The sequence below is a fragment of the Nipponia nippon genome, unplaced genomic scaffold (assembly GCF_047370975.1).
Source record: "Nipponia nippon isolate SJK-2023a ecotype South Korea unplaced genomic scaffold, ASM4737097v1 scaffold_1, whole genome shotgun sequence".
Taxonomy (NCBI): domain Eukaryota; kingdom Metazoa; phylum Chordata; class Aves; order Pelecaniformes; family Threskiornithidae; genus Nipponia; species Nipponia nippon.
Window position 1 is genome coordinate 44,148,774 of NW_028262290.1, and position 23,901 is coordinate 44,172,674.

The window sequence follows — 23,901 nt, forward strand, 5'->3', positions numbered from 1 at the left end:
TCAAGAGCTCAATGACAAGCACAGCTCCTTCATGTGCTGACAGAGGATGTCCTCTGCAATGACTTGCACATGATCTGAGCAAAATGCACTTTTATTTTCAAACGTACTTTGCCCAGCAACATAAATGTGAATGAGCCTGACTGGTGATTATCTGAAGGTATGTGGTATTTAGTGGTCTATCATGGATATTGCCCTTCTAGCTTGGACAAATTTTTAACACTTTTAAAACATCTACCCTAGTATCATATCCTAACTGCATGTCAGGTTATTCTGAAAATATGCTATTACCTATTCCAAAAGCACATGCATGCCTAGTAACTAACATCCCAAGTCACACAGCAAGGCTGCCTTGCAGTTATAATGCTAGAGCATGCACTTCGTTGTTTATGATCAGGCGTGTAATTTCTCTTGGCCTCACTGGGAATTCTGTATGCATGACATGATGTAAATTTTCCTACAATGGTAAAAGATCATATTTTCTGCTGAGTAATGCTACCTTTGCGCTGCATGTTTGTGTATGTGAGTGTGACGCATATTCTGCCTCAAAAATTCAACTCATAGTTTCCTTGTCTGCACAGGAGATAGTATAGGTGCAATATAACATTATATAGCATATAGCATAGCACGAAATTCATAGTAGAATTTACCATCAGCCATGTTAGAAGTCAATGCTAATTAAGTAAATTGATCATATCTGTAGTTAACTACTGTAAAGGCTCAAAAAAACCCACCAAGAAACCATTTTATTCACCTCCCTCTTTTTTTTTTTTTTTTTTTTTTTTGTGAAGGAAAGAATAAATGATATTTTTGGCACAGCTAATACAGTGACAAAGACTGTCGAGCTGCATTTCTTCAGTTATCATGAGCCCAGGTGTTAAACATGGCACATGACACCGGTGTGCACCATGCAGTGAGGCAGGGGCACTGTATGCTGACAGAGAATCAATAATGAAGTGGAAAAGACAATGACACTCTGTGGCATTGTCTCTCCTCCTGACAGATCTGTTCAGCCCTAGAAGTATTAATTCAATTGCTTCAGTAGCACCAGACTCTTTGATTTCATTCAGAAATCAGTACTCATGGGGAGATTGAGAGCAGTATATATAATGCATAAATATGTTTCATGGTCCTTTCTTTGTAAATAGTTAGTTATCTGAATTACTCTTACAACTGATGAAGTCATATTGGGTTCCAATCTTTTCTTCTCAAAGATAACTGTTTCTGCAGTAGAAATCTGATTTTAAGCTAGAGATCCCCCTTGGCTTGACTCTATACTTGAGCATTTTAGGGAGAATCTAGTGACAAATTTAGTTAAAATTAATTAATTCAGTTTAGACAAATGAGAGAAAGGGTGGTGTGCAACAACAAAAAAATGGAACTATGTTACTAGTAACTGTATAGTAACAAAGAAAGTTCATTTACTCATTTTTCTATTTCTGTCTCCATTCATTATAATGACCACCATAAATGTACAGTGGTTTCTACTCTTTGTTCACCACTGCAAATAGAGCTACACTCAATATTAATTTACTTTCATGTCCCTGCTTCCCCTAAAATGACAGCATCCATGTACTGAGAAGTATCAATCATCAAATCCAAACCAGGAAAGACCTGAGTAATATGCTGGTAAAACACGTGAAGCACGTAGGCTGGAAGAGCTTAGGCAGCTTCTGGAATCAGTGTTTACTTGTTCTACAGATAAATAGAGAACTTGAGTGAATTCTTTTATAGCTCTCACAACTTTCAGAAGTGAAAGTTAATTTCTTAAGTTTTAGATCAAAATATCTAAACTACATTTAATTTTTATTAATTGAATTTTTATTAGTTGTAATGAGCATTGCACACTTTCAACAATTTTTTTTTTAAATTAAGCTATTTACACAGGTTACTACATCTTTATCTGTGTGTCTGGCATTTAATGATGAATACGTTGGCCTCTATTTTTATGTGGGTATGGACAGAGAAATGAGAATGTTGAATGTAGGCTGCTTCCATATCATCAGACCCAGCAGTGATTGTGAACTGCCAGGTCCAGAGTGAAATCACAGTGGGCTTCAGCTCTCCCATCCACCCTCATGGTCCAGTTTCTAAGGAAGAAAACTTGGACACACGGGCCAGGTTATTTTTATGCCATACCAGAGTCAGATAGTGTAGTTCCAATATTAGACAGCAAAAAAATACCAGTACTGGAATTGTATCTTAGGAGGTGTACTCACAGAGAAACGTTTAGAAATAATCTGGGATGTAAATGTAATTTGTAACAATGAATCATACAGGACATTCATATTAATCACTTGAAGTATTGTTTTACATTTATCTAAATTCTGAAGGCCAAAGACGAGTAAAATTTGTATGAAAACATTGTACAGCTATCAGTACAAAATAAACCTGAAAAATGCACTTGAATGAACTTCTGCTGAAAAATCTAGGGAGGGAATGTGAGTTTCAGCCAATCACAGAAACTTAGATAAAGTTATAAATGAAGTTAAAAGGACACACTGAGGCAAGTTAAGATCCTGTCTCATTGCTGTTTTAATTTTAGTTGAGTATACTTGTTTTCTATATTGAAAATATATTCTAGTTTGGAAAAAGAATGTCCACAGAGGGACCAGGTTAGAAATAGTATTTCTATTAAAGCCATTGCTGGATGTTTCTTTGAGCAAAACTACCTTAATGAAGCCTTGTTCTGTAAGAATTCAGAGCTCCTAAAACCTGCATTTCTTTTTCTCATGCTAAATCAAGAACCATGCAAGACATGCCAAAATAAGATGCCATTTTGAAACGTGAGTATGAGAAGTGGATGTTTGCACAACTTTGTGAATGTAACTCTATTTAATGGAGGAAAACAATCACTTTTCATATCAGTAACTCCTTTTTGTTTAAAAAATCATTCTGCCTTTATTTACTTTTAAAGGAGTCTTAAAAAATGCCTGCAGCATGACCCAGTGAGAGCAAGGATTAAGATCATATTGGAGACAGGGAAAGAGATAGAAGGGCAACAGGGAAGAAGTGTGACCTGCTATCATTTTCCTATTGAATAGATAGTTCATCTTCTCAATCTGTATTCATATCTTTAATGCATAAACTATTGAAAATTTGAAGCCACCGTATGAGCAAACATGTACAATCTTAATTCTTGTACTAGAGACACAAATATTGCTTACAGCATCCGAAGGCTGGGCTATGTATAGCCTCATGTTACCCTGACAAGGGTTTCATGTCAAACTGGGGAAATTACATTGTCCCAAATTTTCTCCAACAAGACATCACAGTAGATTATCCGGCTGCCACCACTCATCAGGCTGCAGCTGCTACCCTGCTCTGTTTGTCTGAACCAGCTCCCTATATCTATGCTGAAGTCAGAAAGGATGCAGACCATGCTGGGAAGCAGGTTGGATTAGCAATAATAAGGAGGCAGATTGAGCAGCCAGTAAAGAGTCAAACATGACTGGTGGTGCAAATCCAGGCTCACCCAGGCTTTTGTTTGCTGCTTTGGTACAAGGGCTGCTGGGGTTTATCCATCACAGCATTAAAAAAAAGAGTACATTGATGGTTTTGACCTCAACATTATCCCTTTGGTTTAACTTTGACCTCCTAATTTCGCACCAAAGGGATGTGGTCCTGCTTAAGCATGCCAAGAATTGAAAATGTAGGGAGTGATAACAAGAATTTTGTGGCAATGTGTAGAAGCAGTGTATTTCTGGTAAAATGCTATAGACTCTCTACTTCAAAAGGTTTCATAATTCTGCAGCTGTATACAAATGATCCATTTTGTTAATCTGAATTCGTAGGGTCATTAAAATTTTTTTCTCTCCTCTCCAAAGTAGTTTATTACTTTGAGAGAAAAAAAATCAGTTTAAAGCCAGGTAAGGGAGGAAAGCTGACAAAAACATAAATTAGAGGAAGAACTTAATTTAAAAAGTGTCAAAAAGGATAGATAGTCTTAGTTCAATAATAAAGCCTGGTTCAAGAGCCTTCTATCTTTAAATAAAGCATTCGAGCACTCTATTACCTGTATACAACCAATCTTTGATTTCCAATCTAAGCCTATTTTTGCTTCTTATGTGATTAGCATACAAATGCAACAAAAAAAACGTAGCTACCCTGGTGACACCTAGGACATGTTTTTGACTTTCATGTCAGTGTCAGTGAGAGATTCTGTATGATTTTGAAGGTGAGCCTTGCATAAAAACCTCCTGTTTTGCTTGAATCAAAATATCATCACCAATGAGTCAGGTTATATCTACACTTCCTAGAATGTTTCATGCTGTGCCTTGTGCTGCTTTACAGAGACACCAAAGAATTTTTAAGGATTTGACCTTTTCTGGGCTACCACGCCGTGGGCTGAGCATGAATATCTACTGAAGTCACATGTGTGCAAACAAGGCAACCGTACTTAGAGAGTAGAAAGATTATCCACAATTGCATAAGCAACTCTTGTTTTCCATAGATTTAATGCTTCCCAGACTTCTCTCTGACCGACTGTGCCTTAGGGTAGTACCTGTAAGTTACAGTCCATCATGGGACTGTAGTATAGTATATTAGATAGTATATTTAAGTGTAATATAAGTAACCCACTATGAATTTGAGGAGAGAGTTGTATTTTGCATTACTTTCTGATAAACATTTTGCTGTTTCTGATAGTAAAGACTAAGCATAAATTTGCCTCCCAAGCGAAAGATCAACAGCAGCCTGTAGAGCCAGTGATCACAACTGCTATGCCACGGCAAATCTGGGGTAACTCTATTGGAGTCAATTGATTTCTTTTGAATATATATTGATTTGCAGTGAGAGCAGAATGTGACTCAGTACATTCATCAAAATCAAAATAAGAAAAGTATTCCTTTTTGTAATTCCACAACTTGGTGTAGAGGGATGATGGCAGCTTGAGAGTCAGATGTGTTGTCCACTACTAGCAAACAAACAAAACAAGTCAGTACAGATAGTGAGAACTGTGAATTCCTTTTTTCCTGATCTATGCCATCAGCTTGCTTTTCACATAGTGGGACCAATTGTAAGGAGGATAGGTGCATAATTACGTCTCTGTGGTTTCTTTTGGCTTTCTGCTGAGACTGAAAACAAAAATGCCTGTTATGATGGTGAGATTTGTGGGGTCTGTCACACTTTGTTTTGAACTGGACCAAGACAGCAAATATATTTCACATAGATCAAGCATTGGAGTTGTTCCTTTTTCAGTACTGAAAACAGTGGGGTCTGAGGAGTTTGTAAAAAACCCTAATCTTCAAATCTCATAAAAAATGCCCCAAATTAAAGTTGTTGGCTATTTGGTTATTTAATTACCTTTATAGCAACAGCTGCATCATTTGCAAACACTCAAATCTGATTAAAATTAAAGATACTGAATTTACTAGCCAAATATTTCAGACTAATGATCACTGAAATGGTGGTTAGCCAAAATATTTAACAATTTAATTTCTGGTAGTGTATACTGTTTGAGTTCTCTAGGATCCACTGCCTCATTAATATTTCATTTGTGATGAGTTTCTGAAGTTCTTTGTAGCTGTTACAACATCATCAAGCTGGTTGCTCTGCATTTTTTCTCATGAGGGAAATTGTCTCTTGAGGGATGATAATTTACTACTTGGGTTAGTCTCTGAGGATGTTCAAGGTCTTCCATGCTCTTTATAAGCCGTCATTTGTGTCTCTTTGTCATTTTTGTTGCCCTAAGACAAGCTGAGTGTCCAAATGGACTTATGCTCTTAGGTTGCTCAGCTGCAGTGAGGTGACAGCTCTCTTGAGGGAATGCTTCAGAAATATGTCCTGTGGTATGGGGGTACTTGCTCACTTTGTCTCTAGTCCATCTCATTAAGCAATGTAACTAAGAAAGTGATTGCCTTCTAAAAATACCTAGGTCATAACAGCCTGCATATGTTCTACCTAAGTTTTATTTAGGTGGCTGTATTATGTGCTGTGTCACTTTCTTTGCCACAGTTTTGTTCTTTCTTTTGCTTTGATTATCTCTTAGTTCCTTAGATCACGGAATTTGTGTGTGTTTGTGTGTGTGTGTACACAGACTTGCTGGCATAATAAGATGCTCTCAGAAAGAGACAAATAGGTGCCATTAATATAGAGTTCTAAATAATGAATAATAGCCCACCTAACTTCTCCCTTTAATCCTTTTCTTTTTCCTTGTTTCATACACCATTTCACTTTTCACATAGTTCTGTTTTCAGAGAATGTAATTTTTAACGTTGTTACTTTCTTTCATTGGTCCTGTAGTGCACTGTGATAATTTTGGTTGAAGGAACTCATGCTGACTGATGCACAGTCATAAGAAGATGTTCCGTGTTAGCATTGGCAGCTAGCAAACATGTATGTGGTTTTCAATAGACTGAGATATGTTTGTACCTTGAAAGCACTTTATTACATGCACTGAAAACAAGATGTTGCAGGATCATCAGATTCTGATGTGATATTTATTGTCTGTTTGCAGAGTGCTTACCCAGACTTTTCTCTGTATATGCCTAATTCTGTTTTTCTTGTCCTTGTACTTTAATAGTCTTTGTAATCTCTCTGTGTGAGGAGGAAGGAAGAGAAATGGAGAAAGAAGAAGAAAAAGCACATATAATGCCAGGAGGAGGAATCTGGTCATAGCTTCTACAATGTGTTCTTTCCTGTCCATTGTTTCTTTGTTGTTTTTTTTTTCCAAAATTTTGGTTATGGTGGCAGAGTAAAATGCTACCACCTACCTGGTAACTTGTACGAAAAGGATGGAAAATAGTTCATCTATGGTGTACTTGAGACAATACTTTTGCTCTGCTCTGTTCTTACCCAATTTACAGTGGGCTTTGTGCTTACTCTTTGCCATTGCACTACTTGTTGTTTGAGGCTGAGAAGAAATGTTTTCCTCAGCGCTGAAAAGGCACATGTAGATGAGTTTCCTCTTTTCTGTGGGGCTTTAGATCTGTGAATGGTAAAGTTAGGTTCAGATTAGCAGGTGACAATGTCTAGCAGAGATGCTTGTTTCTTTTTCTAGTATGCCATAAAAAAAAAAAAACTGGGAAAAAACACTGAGGGCCTGTGATGTTCACAGTGTCAAGAGACAATCATAAGCAAACTTGCTGCTGTGGGATTTAGATGACTTTGTTCTTGGCCTTCCCTGTAGCACCAGCTCATGAAGCATTACCTGATATAGCAGCTAGCTAGCTGTGTAATTCATGCCTCCCACCTAGTCATACCAACCTGTATCTAACTTGGAAATTTCCCTCTTACCAAGATCTTATTAACCAAGTCTGTAAGTCAAATGGACTCTGAGATGATTGGTTAAGGAAACGATGTCTTGGAGGAAATGGATGACATCCAGGTAGCCTTCCCAGATGCATTACTAAATTTATGGCTTCAGTAAGTCACATTCTTGGCATCTAAAGGTCTTGCATGGTCAGGTTTCCAGTTGCTAGTATCTTGTATGATCCTGCATTGTTTGTGGAGACACCACCACTTTTTACTGCACAATAGCAAGAGCTGCACCTCTCTATTAATTCAAAAATAAAAATAAGTGTGTCCAAGTTCTTGATAGTGGAACATTTTAAGCAGAATAAGAGCCTACTTTCAGTCTGAATAGCTAAGTTTTCTACTGAATGCATAGTTAATAATAGTAATTTCTACATTTACAGTAAATAAGGCAAGTTTATAAATATAATAACCCACTGCATGAATACAATACCACCATGAACAGAATGTAGAACAGAAAAGAGGGTTAATAAGGCAGACATTATAATAAGTATAGTTTTATGTATAAATCAAAAGATCTAAAATGTAAAAAATTACCATGCACTAGAATTGGTAGTAGAAACAACAGAGCTTTAATCTAAAGTACACTAATGCAGCTCAAGTATAATCAGGGTTGAATAAATATTCATCACCTGTACTTTATTATACTGTACTCTGAAGAGGAAGGTACAGAAAAAAGTACAGGGCTATATTAAAATTCAGTTTTTGGCTTTGCGAGCTAGTTCAAGTCATTAATTTATATGCAGCTTTATAGCTAAGGGCTGACCAGTATTGCTAGTCAGAGAATGTGCAGTTCTGTCAAAGTCAAAATGCTTCACTAAAGTGGCCAGTTTTGCATGAATTCTATTTGAAAGGGAAAGGTGTGGGGAGAAATTCCATTTCTGTCAGAATAAAAAAGGTTAAAACATTAACTTCAACCAGATTTTTCTTGTTGACATTTGGTATTGTGCCTTAATACAAAATAACACAATAATGAAGGCATGCTGCATCTTCTAAAGACTGGTGTTTGCTCGTAGGTAAGGACATTGGGAACTTGGCATTTTTGATAAACCGAGATTCTTGAAGGAAGGGATTTACTTCCTGCTGCTTCATCACCTCGTTTCCTGCACTAGATAAGTGAGCTCAAAGACTGCATAAAACACCATCTGAGGATGGTTTTCACAGTTTTATGTTTGTGCTTCCAACCACTTTGGTTTCATGTGTTTCAGGCTGATTATTTTTGTAAAGTGTCAAGTAACATCAACAATCACTAAAGTTATTCACATTTAGTCATTGATTTCACTCGTTGGTGAGAGCTCCCCTCACAGGGACCCTTGAGGAGCTGAAATGAGATACCTTGTAAGAATATTGTTTCTTTCAAGCATTCTATTCTTCTGAGCCTCAGATAATTATACCTGTGTTAGTACAGTTGCCCTAACTCAAAGGTAGTTAAGGGTACTCAGTTATTCACTGGACTGTGAATAAAGCTCATAGCTTTTCCTAAGGTGAAAGTAATTAGCTCAGAAACAAGTAATTTCCAGGTAGGGAGGTGAAAACCCTGTGAAAATAATTGATGACAGGACTACAAGTACAAACCAGGTCACCTGGTTCTTGGTCCTCTACCTAAAATATAGGATTATTCTTCCTTCTGTGCTTTGAAATGTCATCCCATTCATCAAATTAAATATACAGTAGATTAATGATACGAGTGTGTTCTAGCCAAATTATTTCCCTTTTGAGATTCTGTCATTGTAAATGACAATATTATTTCAGTAAGCTTTCTAATTCTTTGTAACAATAACAAAAATTTTGGACAATATTACAGATATTCATCAGATCCTTTTAATGTAGCTCTAATTTACAAATTGTTTCCTTTCTTCTGTAGATAGATGAATGTATTATTGGTGAATAAGTGTTTCCATTATTCAATTAGTTGTATAGATAGTCAAATAATGTTTAATTATGTGACCTATTCATATTTTTCCATCAATTGATACTAAAATACTCATGAGTAATTATTTTCATTATTCAAGCAGCTCCTTAAATGATCAAATAATATTATTAAGTTAAATTCAGTTATTATCAGCAAATGAAGCAATGAGTATTAGAGTACTGTTTTTCATTATTTACTTCAATACATTTACCTATGCCATGAACCTGCTTTGAGATGTTTTCTGTAAAAGTAAAATCTTTTGTACATTCACACCATGTTTCATGTTCAGTTTAACACTAAGATAAACTCAGACTGAGGAATAAATGTAATGGGCTGGGCAAGAAGAGAAGTACTGCCGTCCTCACTTCTCCACTGTTGGTATGGAGGTTGACTATTTTCTCTAAACCATAATTCTGCCAGTGGTTTAGTATATGCTCTTTTTTCTCCAACATTAAGAACTGTAGACAACAATTTCAAAAGAATAGACTCTCAATATTTGTATTTTAGTGATGTCAATGCTATTAGTTGGAATTCTTTGTTCAGCGTAAAGGCAGATTCATTTGCAAGTTACAGCCTTTTTTTTTTTTCAAGCTAGTTTCCTGGATTTTTCTGCCTCTATTTTTATTTGGTATATTTTGTTTTCAGTCTGACATGGTGTTCAAAAACCACTGCTATAAATATGAAAGAATATTAGTATAGGCACAAGAACACTGCAGAGCACTTGACAGATGGAAAAGGTTTACTGTGAATCTATCATTGCCCTATGGTGGAGAACAACACTGCTCATAGATTAACATTCACTTTATTACAGCCATATCTTACCCTCAATCTGTGTGTAGAACTCTCTCTGAAGTCATTTTGATATGTGTGCATCAATCAAGGGTAGTATATGACACTTAGGGCCACATTTTCAAATGTCGGCACTTGGCATCTGGAAATCCCGTATCTTGAATGCCCAAAATATTTATTTATATATGCAAATATGGGTGGTTACATGATGTTTTAGCAAGTGAGATAGTTAAGCTAGTGGGTTTGAAAAATTCACTGATTAACTATTCAAGTTAAGTTCAGGCACAGGCTTAAACCAGGTGCGCCTGATTTAAAACAGTTCCACAATCTTTCCATTCACAACTGCATTGATAGCCATTTCTACTTGGCTGTATCACTTTACTAGGATAGGACAATCCTCTAGCTGTGTAGTTCAGGATAATATCTATTGTACAGCAGTTATATATATACATGTGGTTATGTAAAAACCCTGTTAACAATACTACAGTTCTGAACAAAGTCTTTGGGCCCTATGAAGACTTATGTTAACAAATTTTTCTTAAGAGTTTTGTAAAATTTGAGAATCTGACAATTTGTATTGTTTAGATGCAAATAACTGCTGTTTATCACCATTGCTGATAACTCAGACCTAAGATAATATTGGTAGAAAAGGCATCCCTGAAACAAGTCTATGATAATCTCATACTTTACAGCCAAGTGGAATAATAGTTTGGTCCACACTTGCTCAGTATGACCTCTACGCTTTGTGAAATCAGCAATGAGATAGGACTGTATTCTTCTAAATTGATATTATTAGAAAAGTCCTCTAACTGTGGAGATTTGAGAGAAATAATTTACTGTCAATATAATTTCCTGTATCTTCCTTTGTGATGCTGTAATGAAGAAGTTATTACAGTTTGGCCCTTCAGCCTATGACAGATTGAATTTTCCATGACTTGATGATGTGACAAAGTCATTGCTCAAAGGCAAATATACTTTGTAACTGATAAACTAATGCAAATTAATTTATACTTCAAGTGAACTTTAGAAAAAGGCATCTTGCTTTATTTTTTAACTCAAAAGCCAGGCAATATCATAATTTAGTGGTCTCAAGAAAGCAATAAATCCAATCTGTGATGTGAAAAGAAGTATTACTGTAGGATTAGGGAAGTTTCAGAACTTTAATCTTTTCTTTTCTATACTGTTGGACTATGGTGATGACCAATGTCCTTTTAAGAAACTTGAGCTGTATCATAGGCCTATTTAGGACAGAAGGAAGAGCTGGATGTAAAAGTAATTTTCTCTTGTCGTGTTCATACAAAGAACGTGTGAATTATTACTCTCAACAACAAAAGCTTCACCCAGATCGTCAATTCACTTATTTCATTGCCTTTAGGTCAGAACTCTGGACAAGGGTTTGGTGCTGTCACATATCCTTTTCCATCTCATTTAAGTGATCTGGCCTCTGTTTTGGGAATGCATTTTTATTGTGCTGTTAGGCCCTGTGTCCCCTACATGAATATTTCATATATCTACTAAGTGCTTTCACTGAATATATTAGCCCCTGGTTTTCTCTTCTTTTTTTTTTTTTTTTTTTTTTTTTTTGTCATGCCTGTTGCCACAAATAAAATGGTAATCGTGGCCTAAGTATACATGGATAATCCTTTATGGGATGGGAATTTTCAGATGCCAATAATAGCTACTTTGTCAGGTTTTGGCTAGGCTATTGAAAATGTTTAAACAAAATCTGTCCATCATATTACGTAAGCATTTTTCTATTTATATCTTCCTTTACCAGTCCACAACAAATATAATGAGCAATAAATGAAGCAGTGGCCAAAAGACACGTTTATGACTCATGCAGATGCCAAGGGACCATCCTAATATGGGCACAGCTTGGCATTTCTGCTAGCAACAGACCCGAGTGTAACTCTTATTTGACAGTATTTTACAAGTTTACAGTTAAAGCCCATAGACTTTACTCATCTTAATGTAAAGTAATGTTCAAGCTTCAACTGACTTATTCCATTTAATATGACAGATATCAAGGGGCAGGCAACCCTGGCAGTTCAAACTAATATTTTACATCCAAAGCTCGGTATAACAGACTCTGTCCTGTACTGTGGTAAAAGGAGAACATGTATGTGTGCCCATTTGCTACTATTCAGACTTCATCCTTTCCACTGGACCTAAATTAAATTAACATTGGACTTGAGCCACACTTACTTTCTAAGAAATAAGCTTGGCTATGGTAATGGCAAAGATTCATAACATCACTTCACCCATTCTTGTGATGGCTAGAATATTTCCCAACAGTGAATCTGCTGATGGTTTATGCAGATTTCACCTATTGAGCTGAAAATATATGTGCACCTCGCAAAAGAGATTTTGAGACAAGGATGGAAATGGAGCAAAGAATGAGTTCCTAAAAGGGCAACAAGGATGCCTTATATCATGTTAGACAGATGGTCCATGTTTTTCTCCCTATGTAGAAACCTCCTTCCCAGGTATGCTAACCAAGGGTTTAAAAAGAATGTGCTAGGGGACTTTCAACTCTTTCTCCCATTCACACACTGGAATAATAAGCCAAATGTACAGGTGCTGCAGGGGATGTTCTTGGCCTATCTGGATGTGGAGCACCTGACAGATGAGCAGATTTACATAAGCTTTCTATCCTGTTAAATATTTCTTATTTCCTAAGCATAGTTACATGTCCTTTTACTTTTGGAAACAGTGCCAGTCTCCCCCTTCAGAAAATGTTGCAGGAACTACTTCACCGTTATTTAAAATCATGGTAGTCTTCTCTGTAAAATGAAAGCTGTATGTGCAAGGCTTGGAAGTAATACAATGATCTTACTAATGTGCAGCTCTGAAATAACCTATTTCTTGGCTACAGAGAAGAAAGCTATGCTAACCTTCTGAGTCCTCCTCCATCAGTACAGAACAACTTCAGATGAAGTCAGTAATGTGATAATGCTTCTGTCTGACAGATAAAAAGTGCTTTGTGTAAAGTCCACTTACTTATGTTGATACAAACTGCTTAGTTGTTTCCCTGTACTTCCAATGAGACCAGGCTCCTTTATCCCACATGCAGAACCCCTTCAGCAAGAAGTTTACGTGAAGCTCTATGTTAGGATGTGATCTTTTGTTAGACAGGGTGTCAACTAAGCGGGGTTGTTTGCCAGAGAAGAAGAGCCCATATATTTTCCACCATGCATGTTTGGAATTTATTGACGTCTCTACTGCAGACTGGAGTCTTGCAGCCAGTTTATACTAAAAGCTTGAAGCATGCTGAGTTCAATGGAAGCTTTTTTCATTAAAACCTGAGTGCTATGTCTCAAGCCCTAGGTGTTTATTTGTTCACTTTTCAGAAGTAAACACGATAAAAACTGGTTTTAAGGATGAGGAGAGACTCCAAATCACCAAATGACATTTTTATCTATATGTTTTATTTTGTATTTATTTTTCAATCATCTGCATATTAACATTTGATTAACAACTGCTTGTTTAAGAGAGCATATCAGGTTATCTGGCTAGAGATAACAAAGCATGTTTTCCATAGAGGCTTCCAGACTAGAGGCTACACAGATGTGCCTGAGTTAAAAGGATCTCACTGTCTACTTTGAGAAGTGTAGATGGCTTCTGTATTTAGAGAAAACTCATCTGAAGCATCATAAAATAAAATGTACGGAAAATATAATATTCCATAATTAAGATTTCTAATGAATTGCCTTGTTAATCCATACAGTGTATGCATGTTGCAAAATTTTCCTGGCTTAATTAGTGCAGTTGCTGATTATGTTTATTTCCTGATGTACACACTGATTAAGCATTGTCCATACACTGAGGCTTGAAGCGGGATCAGTCTACAAAATAGTACCTAGTCGTTTAACTGGGGACTCAGAATGCAAATAGATCAACTTATGTAAAATTAAATTAGTTCTAATAGAACCCATTTTGACTGAGCAGCTGGTGACACATTATAAACAGAATTCTCTTGTTATGTGAAATAAAGGGCTTCTGCTAACAGATGCTTATATACTTTTAAGCCACAAAAAATGTCATATTATGTTTAAGGTCTAAAGTTAATGAAAGAAAATAAATTCTGAGCTTGTTAGGTAACACTTCTGCACTGGGTCTCAGCATTTGTATTTGAATAGTGTGCAAGGTCAGCTAGCCCTTTGCAATGCTCCATGTGGGAACTTAAAAGTGAATAACTGCTAAATTATTAGTCTCGCAGCTAGCACATTAAACCTGTTCTCTTTAACAAGCAGTGGCTATCAGCTGATTTTTGAAAAAACTATTAAGATGTTGGTACTGTCCCCTAAACCCTTAATTATTTTGTTCCTTCAATAGAAAGTAACTACTTTGTCTTTATTATACTTTGGGAACATCATTTCAGACTGGTTATAACACTCAAACTAGCCATTAAGAGTTAGTGGTGTGCCGTTCCTGGTCAATACTTGACAATAAACTGCACTTTTTTCCTGGGAATGCTGTCAGCCACACTGAAATGTGTTAAAGTCCCAGTGACAGGCCTTTTCTTAGTGACAGAAGGTCTAGTGGACTGCATGAATGAGGTAGGTGTGTTTTAAATTCCTGGATGTACAGTTTACTTGTGGAAAGTTTAAGTCTCCAAGACAAAGAACAGAATAATTTCAACAGGACTAAATAATTGAACAAGTGAGTAGACGTTAAAGGCCTAGATGTGCATTTTCTGGCTTTAATGGATTTAACTCTGAACACAGATTTATTTGAAGATGACTTTTTGTGAAGATGACATTATACTGGAACTTATGGGCTCTTTGGTCCTTGTTTTGTGTTTTACAGTGCTTACCCCACCAGAATTTCTGTCCTTAACTGACTATTTAAATATAGGAGCGTGCAAATTAATGCATATGGATGCTTAAAACATTATAAAATTAGTTATATCTTTAGTAAGTTGATTAGGAAAACAATTAATCAAATGCTCCATTTTTATTCCATTCCTGGTGTGTTTGTGATTTTATTTTGGTTTTCTGTCAATGGCACCTACCAAGCAGAATTAAAAATATCAGTTGATCCATTCACAGTCTGGCAGTTTTTTCTGGCCTTACTCAATTTTAATTTAATACCAGTGGACTCTATGGAGTTAGAGGTCTACAGAGCTTAAATCATAATATTTTAGGCAACTCTTGCAGAACCTAGATGAGTATAGATAGATGCAAATCATAGTGATTTAAATCTCTAATTCTTACTATCATTTCAATAAATGAACAATAAATCCTGATTCAAAGCATTACATTTGTACTTATTTTCTTAATGCAAGGTTGAACTACAAAGATGTGGATTTCCAACTAGCATGAAACTGATACCAAATTTGCTACTTCTTTTTGCCAACCTGGAAGATACACTGGCTTCACATTTAAATAATATCATCTGAATGTACATTTCTTCAATTGTCTACCTTGTGCATTTTGTTTGAAAAAGGAAAATGACATTTATTTCTTTATTTAAGGGACTTAAATTTTTACCCTCATAATTTCGGTCATGCTATTTTTGTATGGAATTGAGAATTTAATGTGGAACATATATAACCAGACATTGCTTTTACATTTACATTTACTACATAAAATTATGTTTTATACATATACATATGTATTATATATATTATATTATTATAATATATTATTATATTACATATACATATATATTATACATTATAAAAAATGTTGAAACATTCTGCATATAGAACTGATTTATAAAAAAAAAGTATAATATGGTCCATGTGTGTATTAATGTTTCATGACTACTAAACGGTCTTTCACATGTTTATTCACACATAGAGTTGAAGAGAAAAACAAGTTTTCCAGCTTCTTCAAGACCTGATAGATTATTTTTTTATTCCATTTTTTCTTCGCTAGTAATGCAAGAGCACCCTTTTCAAGTGTGAAATGGCACACTCTTGTTTTCTGAACAATATATTTGAACAACAATATTACTGTTTTCAGTAATATTTGGAAATGATAAGCTTAGCATGAAAGACAATACTCATTAATACATGTGTTATATGTTTAGGTAGTAGTAAAGAGACACTATTGAATCAGGTGTCAAAATGCAGTGTGGATTCTCTTTCAGAACTTTTAGATGCTAAAATATTTTTACAGTAAATTTTGTCTTCAGATACAGTTCTTTATTCCATCATTTCAATTAATATGTGTGTGTGACAGACTTAAATTTTTAAAGTAATTTTCTCCATAGTCGCTTAAGACTTAAATACTGCAGAAATGAATTAAAATGCATGAGTCTTTTAGCAATATTCATTGGTATATTATAGTTCTGCTCCAAAGAGTCTTCAGTCTATGAGAAAAAAGACTCTCTATTGTACAACTGAAGTTTTTTGCCTAATGTCCCTAAAAAGGGGAGAGCCTTTATACTCAGTATGTGTGCTTCTAAGTATGGTAGACTCTTAAATTTAATGCCTTTATGCAAGGCTCTTAAATTTGGAAGGATGGTCTGACCTATTAGTAAAATGAAAGCATTTAAAAGTGTTAGATTCACTAATCATAGACAAAACACAAATGTTAGCTTGATGGTTTTTTGCAGATATTAATAGCAATGGAATAATAGATAAGAATGGAGTTGAATCTACATCAAAGTTTTGGAGACGAGGGCATATGTCTGGATTTATATGCACTTAAATCTTTGCTTCGTGGATGTTCATTTTATCAAATTTCATCTCTTTTACACTCTCTTGAAGACACTGGAAAAAAACAATTGGACTTTTAAATATTTTAAAACAATCTAATTTTATGTTTACATAATCTCGTTCTTTTACATAATCTTATTCTTTTATTTGCTGTTGGTCGTTTTTCGGCAGCCTTTAATGGTGGTGAAGCATCCAGCCAACTAAAAAACATTTAATGCTAGTTAAACCTTTGTGCAATAGAAACTGAGGCTCATAATCTCATACCTGGGCACTCGTTATTATGATCACAGTTTACATTCCTGACACTGTGTCTGTGGTCTCCCCCATTTTATGCCCAGAAAAAGGAAAAACAGCCAGCATGCATTCCAGACTGAAATTTAAACAGCCAAAAATCATTCTACCATTAAGCAAGAAGACAACACAAAGCAAGCAAACTAAATCCAAATATGTTTAAATTGCTGCTTTAGCCTGCATGGCCTTTTCATATGATTCATACAAAAAGAAAAAGAAAAAACAAACTAAATTAGGATCACAGCTCTGACAAAGTGCAAAGCTTCATATTTTTTTCCTCATTTCTAAAATGCATCAACTGCAAAATGTCAGTGTGCTAGATCAAAATTAAAACCACATGAAGTGAAATATCAAACTTCATACTCAAAAGAACTAAGAAAGTTCCCGAGACACAACCTTAATTTAAAGAAGCAAAATTACAAGAAGTCATGCAGAGCAGTATTCTCCTCCTCTCCTTGGAAATGCGCAGCTCTTTATTATGGAAAGTCAGTAGCCCCTCTATAGTTAGGGTTGCAATCAACTTCCATTATAAAGCCCTATTTTAGATCCCTGTAACTTTGGCTTGAAGAACTGGAATGCAAATTGCCATATTTTCTCCAAAAGAAAAGAAGAATAGATGAGGCTTTTTTTTTTGTTTATTTGGTGAGGTGGGAGAATTAAGTTTTATTTTAATTTTTTGTGTGAAATTGAGGAAAAATTGCTTAACAGTTACAAAGTTTAAGTCACTAAGAAAAAAATAACCTGATCCAAATTTTTGGCTTTTTTGTTGCTACCATATCTGCCCTTATTACTTGAAATTATTTGCAAATCATTTACCAGAACAGTCCCATTGCCTTTTCCCTATTAGGAGGTATGGGCCTAATTTTTCTTCTGGTGATGACAGTAAGAATATTTTGCTGGTGACTTCTACGGATGTAGGTTTAGGGAATCTGATCAACATTTTCAAAAGCAATTCATGTCCGGTAGTGTGGTATACACCTCAAAGTGAAGTATAAAACACATGTTGATCTACCTGGAGTTTCTGAGCAAGTGTTTAGTTTCTGGAGTTCTCTACATATTCTTTGTTGAAATTTCCAGCACAGAGGGAATGATTGAGTATTAAACTAAACGACTGATTTTAGAAAGGCCAGAAGAAAACATACTTAGTTACAGAGGGCTACTGAATGCAGTCTAGAGATTGCCTAATGACTCTGTGGTGAACACTAGCCACTCCCAGCATTCAGCCTTATTTATCACGCTTGGCTCATTTCCTAGGATTAGGTCCAGAATAGCCTCTGGCCATGTAGGCTGTTCAACAAACTGTGTAAGAAAGGAAAGCAAGCATAGTCCATGGAAACATACTTCCCTCTTTTTTCATAGTTGTTATCCCATTCTGGATCTAAGCATTTTAAATTCTTTATGATTAAAGACCTGGCATTCTTGCAGATCTCTGACTACTGAGAAAAAAAAAATTCTTATGGCTTTCCCTTACTTTTGTGGAAACTGTTTAGAAAAGGTTTATAGTACTTTTTCCATTCTATTCAAATGATCTCTGCAGTGTTAGAAAGAACAAGGTTTTTCTTCCCTGCTGCATATGGTTGTTTATGCATATGTATAAAACACGTTTATACAGTGAGATTATTTTGTATATACTTATTTATAGGTGTTTGGACAGACCAAAGTTTGTTGTATACTATGTTATAATATTAAGTATTGTAATTATTTAGTGTACAAGTATGGTATTTTAAATGTTGACAAGATGCATCAGAATGTAAATTTAGATCCAATTGTGACTATATACACACAATATTGCATACACAGTTGAATCTGACTTGGGGTTCTCTTCATGCAATGCTTAAGATGTCCATGTGAGATCATTGTGTGTCTTATGGTATAACTTGACTTTTTGAACATGGTATAGTAAAGTTATTCAAAGTTTAGCAAGACTATTGCAATATTATTAAAAAGAAATTACAGTACAAATTTACAGTTTTTAACACACAATGAAATCTGACAAAGTTTTAAAAATATAATAAAAAATCTATACTAAGAAGATGGTTCTCCTGAACAAATCAGGCTGGTTTTAGTAGGATATAGCTATAAAATAAATCCTAAAAATTTAGAAGGAGCAGGAAATTTATTAATCCTGTGCCAAAATACTTGAGAGTGAAAAGAAAAAGATGCCAATATTTTCTCTCTTTATAACCACACAAGATATTTTAAAAAAATCTTTTTTTTAACTGGCTGTTTTCATTGTGATAATTAATGTTCAGACCCATTTGAATTTTGTTTTGCCATTCAGACATCTTAAAAGCCAGGAACACTAAGATCACTGTTTCTACAATGTCATTAGCCTTTTCTTTGGATAATAAGTATGTACTGTGCATAAGCAGAGAGAACAGAAAATGATGTGCAGGATTTCCCTGAAGGAAGCAGTTGTCAGGGATCAGGTAAGACATTGCTGGCAACAGCTGTTGGAGTTTTGTGTGTGTTGCTGAGAGAGCAGCAGAAGAAGTTGCCTAGGCCCTTTCCCAAGACACAGCTATCATCAGAATAAAAAAAGTCTGAAGAATCACAGCTGGAAGCCTAGGGAGATCTGAGGACGAGAACTTAGGCTGAAAGGCAGGTGTTCAGCAGATGAGTGTTTACCTGTTGACTTCTCTAATCTGGAAAATGGTGTTATGTGAACAACAGAAACAAAGGCAGGACCTTGCCTGCAGACAAGTGCAAATCAGAGAAGGGATGTTTCCTTAAGAGAACCTGGAATGCTCCTACTCAGAGGGTCACGGGTGGGTTTCAGTGAAAAGGCTGTAAGGAAAGATATCAATGGTACTGAGGGAAAGACGCAGTTGTCACAGCTCAGGATATTTATGCAACTATTTTGAGTTTTGTACTTCTCAGGACTACATGGACAGCGAGATAAGTGAGCTTTGTGTTAAGATTTCCAGGCTCATCTGCCTGGAAAGAAAGAATGATTTTCCCAAACAAGATTTAGTCTGATGGTACAAACACTCATGATGAAGTTTTCAGAGGCTAACACAGGAGGTATTAGAGGTGTCGCCCCTACTTCTAACAACATTTGTGGTGGTGTGCGAAAGGTAGAAACGACACATACAGACACAAATGCATAAAACAGGCAGCAATCAGATCAATAATTTAGAAGTCAAAAGTTCTGTAAAGTAAGCTTGACCTAAACAGAGTCATTTTGCTTTTGAGTCAAGACATATAATAACTTGAAAACTACTAAATTATGACATTATTTGACATTGTGACTCAAAAGAATTTTTCTGGCCTATCAGCTATCTAAATTGCAAATGAAAATCGGGTAGTATCCATGATAGAAAGTTTCTTACCACAACAGCAATATGATTATTGGCTTTTTTATTTATGCATTTTAATAATACAATGATTAGGAGAAAGATGTGTTTGAGGACTTTTTTTAATTAACAGCAAGAGCTGAGAAAATTTGTTACTCTTAATATTTAGCCTTATTATGGGAGTTTTTGAAAGGCTTAATCCATATTTGACATCACCTACACCTAATTTTCAGTCCTTATTAAATAACTGCTTTCAGTTACTTATTAAGGCTATATATTAAAGTAAATAAGACTAAAAAGAGAAAAATATTTTCATATCCCAGTTCTAGATCAGACTGAATTTCATAAAACTGTAACTCAAAACAGCAATAGTCTAATCTCCCTTTCAGTGAGGTACAATCCCAACAACCAAACCCAGTAAGGATGACTTTTTTACATCCTTTAAATGCAGACTTGTCCGCAGTTCCTTGAGTATTTTCATAAAAAGCGGAAGAGAATTAGATGCATGCCTGCACAAAGAGGCTTTGAGAAAACTCACCTGAAATGTCTGTTTCCAGTCTTCTGTGGTAGAATCTATTGGCAGGAAATTTACTCCAAAATTTGCTGGCTTTCTCTAGGGTACTGTTAAGTAAACATTTAGGAAAGAAGGTGGCTAGAGAGAAGATGAAATCTTTCTGTTACTTCAGTGAACAGAGTATTTCATAGAGAACATGCTGAAAACCTTAACGCTCCCATAAGCCAATATATGATTTTATTCGGATAATCATTCCGTTGTTAAGATTAGGTCAGGTATCTTTTCTTCTTCATCCTTTTGATTTCTCTAAATTGACACTTTTGAAGTAATACGTTGTATAAACATGGTTAGTACTTTTCGAAATGTCATTTTGAACTTGAATGCTTAATGACTTGTAGTTTTTCTGCTATGTATATATCTGGCAGTTTTCCTCAGCATGAGCCTGCTAACATAACTCACTCCAGGCTGATTTATTATTTTTATTCAACCAGGTGCTGCATGGGTTTGGCAACTTTGGCAATGCTATTGTCTATAATGACTCTGCACTTGGTGCTTGATGATGCCAATGTGTGCAATGACTTTACTGGCACCAGCAGAGAATATTTCATTCCCTTATCTCTTCGTGAAGAATCAAGCTTCATCTCCCATATTGCTTGTTATCCAGTACATCTCATGTAATCTTTTTGATTTCTTTGATACCTTTCCATTTCCAGAATGTTTAGTTATGATTCTGCTGAGCTAATAGCTATTCTTAGAAGTACAAAAATACCTGTTGAAATTTCTTTATAACTATTTTCACTGTTTATTTTTCCTCTCATGAGGTCCCCTAAGGCATCTCTATTTCGTTCAGGAGGCTGTATCATAAACAAGCGTTCATATTAGACCTGAACAATTTCTTACCACTACAAGTCTAAATGGTAGCTACTGCGTATTGCAAGACATATTTATTTCATTTGTATTTCTGCAACAAGTCATCACTCTCCTATTAGATTTCATTTTTTCCTAAGTGAGTAGTTTGAGGTATAATTTAACCCTTTCTTTATCCTTTTCTTATTATTCTTGTAAACTTTGAACCTCCTGTTGCTTAGAGGGTCAAAATAGGATGACACTTGCAACTTAAAGTTTTGCCACCTTTAAGCAAAGGTAGCAAAGTACCTACTTTGTACATATTTTGTTTTTTAAATGAATTCTCAACACAAACAATCCAATATTTGCTAGTTTGTCATTATTTCCTGGAATGTAAACCATGCAAAAAGCAAAGTTTGTTAAATCTGAACTTACTTAGGTTCGATTTAATGACAAAGATTTTTTTTTCTTACTTATGTGTCTCAGTGCTATGTAAGAAATACCTTCCAAACCCTTTTTTCAGCAAGTAGTTTTTAATATGTATAGCACTACAACCATATGGATAAGAATCAGACAGGAAAAGATAATCTGTATCTACAAATTTTACTCATCTCCTCATCCCATGTTCTTCCCTTGGTGTGAGAGGATCTGAATAGCTTTGTTAAACAAGCTGTACCTTTAAGATAAATGAGACAGTTCACAGCCCAGGACTATACTTAACACTGGAAAATGTAAAGACAGTGACCTAAATGCCAGTCTCAATCCATGATCAATTAGGGCCATGCACAGCAGATCACAAAAAAAAAAAACAAACACCAAACTAGGAAAAAAGCTCCATCTGGTTCTGAAGACAGTGGCCAGTCCCATAAATAACACAAGCTGTCAGGAGAACATCATTCCTATAGTACTCTGTGTATTGGCTTTCTGTCCAACTACAGATCCACTACAAGGAGCTTCAGAGTTTTGCATAGGCTTGGATCACACTTATCTCTTCAACTCGCCATAACAGCTACATTCATGAGTTACTCCCAAATTAGCAGGGTGGAGAATGAAATGTACAGAAGTACAGAACATGGACATATACAATTATAGAATCTTATTGCACATGCACGCACACACAGACACACACAACAAAAAAAAAAAAAAAAAAAGAAAAAGGAAAAGTCCAGGTTTTCATTTTGGCTGAGCTTTTCTGAAACAGGAATATAAAACTCATCAGTAACATTATATTTGGAAAATGTAATTACACACTCTGCGCCACAGTATGAGGTAAAGATGAACAATAAGCTTTACTTTACACTTGTTTGTATTTTAAACACTTCTGTTGGTAGCTAATACGTAGTTGGCAATACTAAAGAGAGAAAAGAAACACTTCTGTTTTTACTTGGTTAAAACAGCCATACATTATTTTCATATTCAGAAGATTTTTTTCATAGTGGAAAAGGAAAGATCATTCAGTACTGAACACTTGTATTCTGGTAGCATCTGTTACTAGGTCAGAAGGTGAAAGTGCTGGGCGCTGTACAGGCTTATGATAAATAAATAATAGTTCTGGAAGTTTACAATATTGGTGCACAACAGAAATGTGCCTGCATTTTTTTTTAGATGGAAGCTTTACCTTTGTAAAAATTGACCACTGGAAATGCTAATATAGAACACGAGCAACACCAAGGTGGTGTTGAGCCCTGACAAAACAGGAGGAGGATCCGCAGGCCCAGCACTGCCTCTGGAGTTTCCTATCACTTGCTTCAAGTATTGTTTCAGAATCCCAATTTTCCTCCGGGGGGGTGTAATGCCACTTGATGTTTCCTCTCTGGCTTCAAATTTACACGCCACTTGTGTTGAAAGTGTGTGGGCTCCAAGGAGACAAGTGAAAATTACTTTCAACAATCTCATCAATTTTGAGGAATTCTCTCATGTGAGGGGTAGCAGTCTTCCTTGGTCCAGTTCTGCACTAAATCTCTAGCACACGATGGAGCCACCACTTCCCAGAGGGTTTTGTCAGTTTTACTTAAACATCCTCCCCTTTACTGCAGAGGGAGACAAAGGATTCTCCATTTTTCTAAGGTCTCCCCCGGGGAAAAGAACAAAAGACACATACAGTTTCTGCACCTACAGTTTCTTAGTTAAACATACAGTTCATAGCTGAACTTTATTTCTGAGGAAGCAAATGGTTACTCACATGCTCAAAATATGAAAGGACATGAGAGTTGTGGCGTGAACAGGGTGAAGAGAGGCTGTGGATATTTTGTTTGCTCAGAGGTAAAATGGTGATCCCCACGCCTTCCTGTTAATCTTTTGAAGATAAATAGCAAATTGCTCCATTTATTTTTTC

At 35.7% G+C, this 23,901-nt stretch overlaps 1 protein-coding gene across 2 annotated transcripts in view; it reads left to right on the plus strand.

Moving 5' to 3' along the window:
* Window positions 1-23,901, plus strand: part of ST18 (ST18 C2H2C-type zinc finger transcription factor) — a 169,442-nt gene that overhangs the window by 43,195 nt on the left and 102,346 nt on the right. The window lies entirely within an intron of this gene.